Source organism: Rousettus aegyptiacus, unplaced genomic scaffold (genome assembly GCF_014176215.1).
Source record: "Rousettus aegyptiacus isolate mRouAeg1 unplaced genomic scaffold, mRouAeg1.p scaffold_m13_p_4, whole genome shotgun sequence".
NCBI lineage: Eukaryota > Metazoa > Chordata > Mammalia > Chiroptera > Pteropodidae > Rousettus > Rousettus aegyptiacus.
The window spans coordinates 9,236,235-9,239,474 of record NW_023416307.1 but is presented as its reverse complement, the minus strand read 5'-3'; the positions used below and the strand labels follow the sequence as shown (position 1 = coordinate 9,239,474).

General features: G+C 38.0%; 1 pseudogene; it reads left to right on the top strand.

Moving 5' to 3' along the window:
* Window positions 1-2,232: 2,232 nt before the first annotated feature.
* On the top strand, window positions 2,233-2,351 carry LOC118601821 (annotated as a pseudogene).
* The last annotated feature ends 889 nt before the right edge of the window (window positions 2,352-3,240 follow it).

The following is a 3,240-nucleotide window of genomic DNA, read 5'->3' as shown; positions in this document are numbered from 1 at the left end:
TCTTACGAGTTTGTTTGTTTTTTAAGATTTCACATACAAGTGTTGTCAAATAATATTTGTCTTTCTCTGTCTAACTTATTTCACTTAGCATAATGCCCTCAAGATTGACCCATGTTGTCACGAACTTCAGAATTTTCTTCTTTTATGGCTGAATAATATTCCATTGTGTGTGTGTACCACATTTTATTTATTTATCTGTCAATGATGAATAAATTAGGTTGTATTCAGATATCTTCTTGAGATAGTGATTTCATTTTCTTTGGATAAATATTCAGAAATGGAATTGCTGGATCGTGTGGTAGTTCTAGTTCATTTAATTTTTTAAACCTTAGTTAATTTAAATTTAAATAGTTCCCTGTGGCCAGTGGCTATTATTAGACAATGTAGCACTAAAAATATTTTCTTTCCATTGTTAACTTAAAATATTTTCTTTGATAAACTCTGCTCACCCATTCTTTCCTCTCGTTGGTACTTTCCCACTTTCCTTCCCTCTGTGACCCCTGCCCATGACAAACACAGAGACACAAATGCACAAATACACAGACACACACATTCACAGACCCTATATCTGGAAAAACAAGCCCTTTGCTTTATGTTCTATATTTGTTCTATTTGTTATCTGGCCTTTTTTCTATAACATATAATCCATTTAAATCTTCCAGTGCTGTGTCTCATGCTCCATATCTTTCCTGACTCCTAAACCCTAACAGGATTTGTGGTCTTTTGTCCTAGGCCATTTAAATTTGCTTTTCATTTGCTAGTCAGAAAAAAATACTTTCTGCTAGTGTTCTTTGTGAAAGGAAAGATTCTGATGTGTGATACTTCCCAGGTATCAAATGTGCACACTTGGACAGTAAATGGCCTTGGAAATTTACTGTGCTAACCCACAGGAGAGCCTCTAATAACCAGAGTTTAAGGTATTACAGTGTCTGGCAGAAGAGTTACTTCCGGAGCTTTGGACCTTCTTTGTTCTTTTTAATTCACACCATGTAGACAAGTTTACAATTAATTTCTTCCAGGGGAGTATTTTTCACCTATTGAATTGGTTTTGGGAGCTCAGTCAAACATGAGACAGAAAAAATTTATTTTATACCCTGTTACATAATGGATATTGCCCAGATTTTCGCACATTAAAAAAATATGATGTTTACATTTTTTGCAGGTAGAATTATTTACCAATAGTTCTAAGGGGCTTCAAAAATATGATTAGAGTTTCATGGAGACAAAAGCTTCATTTTCACAAGATAAATAGTAAAGCTTTTCATTCTTCCCTTCCTCTTCATTAGTCTTTAAGTAACAAGTATTATAAAGGAAATCTACGCAAAATATATAATGTACAAGACACCCCACCCTCTTCCAGCCTGCTGTATCCATTACCTCACCAAAGATTTTCACAGAAGAAATGCCACAAAAGAGTCCGATTTTGGCTTTTGACTGCCAAAATAGGCTTTTGAGTCCTCCCAGGTTCCTTTCAGCCCTTTTATTGGCTAACTTTCTATTCATTCTTTGTTATTTGGCTGTGGTCTAATGTCTGCAGAATGCCTTCTCCAGTTTCCAGGGAATTCTCCTATTTTGCCTTCGTAATGAAAGAGCATACTTTTTTCCTGGTGTTTAACACACCTCGAAATTACCCATGTTACCTCTTTCTCAGCCCTTAGAATGTTCTTGGCAGGAGCCTTGTCTTTTTTATCATTGTACCCCTCCCCCACGGTGTCTACTTTGGCACCTCCCACATAGTCGGGCTCAATGCATGTTTGTTGGATAGAAGGAAATAGATAGGATTGGGAAGTATTCTTAGTAACATTTTGAAGGCAACGAAACTAAGAGTAGCTAAGGGTTGGCAAACTCTTTTTGTCAACGACCAGACAGTAAATATTTTATGCTTTGTAGGCCGTCAGTCTCCTTCACAACTACTCAGCATTGCTGTTGTAACAGGAAAGTAGTCACAGACAATACATAAATGACTTGGTGTGGCTGTGTTCCAATGCAACTTTACTGACAAAAACAGGCAACACCCAGCTTTGGCCATAGGGATCCAGCTCTTGTACTAAATTAAGAGTGGTTTGCTGATTTGACTTAATTCCACACCTAGAGTTTATTCGTACATGGCCATTCTTCCTCAGAACTCGAAGTATTTTTACATCTTTAAATGAAAATGTATTATGATGTAATAGTCACCTTCTCATCCAGTGGCCTAAAGATTTGACGTTCAGTCAAAGATATGTAATATACATCTATGGCCATGCTACCCTGAACAAACCCAATCCCGTCTGATCTTGGAAGCTAAGTGGGGTTAGGCCTAGTTAGTACTTGGATGGGAGACCACCTAGGAAGACCAGGTGCTGTAGGTGTAAAAAAATAAAATAAATAAATGAGAAATTGTAAACTGGCAATCTGTGAGGTCAACCAAGGGTTGCCTCACCTCAAAAAAACAAACAAAAACAAAAAACAAAGATATGTAATATACAACCAAGATGTAACGTCCTTACTAAGAGAAAGTAGTTTAAGCCCCACAAATTCTAATGTCCTTGTGAGTGAGAAGATACGATTAATACCAGCTGTTTAAGAAAATAGTACATTCTTAAGCACAATCTGTTCCTCTAGGGTCTCCCAGGCCATCAAGAGAATGGACACTTTAATGGAGAAGAATTATGCACTTAATAAAATTGTAATGCTGCCTCTGCTTGTCAGAAGTACTCCTTACTTACAGATCTGTATTTCTCTGAGTCTTTCTGTCCCTCTTTCATTTCTTGACATTAATGTCATCTTGGTAGGCCTGGCTCCTCACAGGGCTGCATGTGGTCCAAGCTGGATCTTCGCTTGTATAACTCTTTCTGCCTGGACTAAGTCGTGGGGATGGTGAGAGAACAGACTCTAAGATCAGCAAGGTCCCGCCAGTCCTCAAATTTATAATTCCTTTCCTGTCTCCAAATCCCTCATTTCCGCCCCAGCTCAGCTCTGCCTTGGCACATTTCCTAAGTTTAAAGGAGCTATTCCTTCTCTGAACTCCAGTTGCCTCCTCCTGCAGCAGCACATATGGCAGAGTGATCTGGATATTAATCTGATTTCTGTGTATTCCCTTTTCCTCCTGCGTCTTACCTTCACTTGAACCCAGGGGTACCCCAGACTCTAATTAAACACCTACTTATAATCATCACATTAAAAGCTCCCTGAGGATTCTGTTTTATTCCTCCTTTTTTTTTTTTTCACATGATGAGTCATATGACAGAATATCATCAA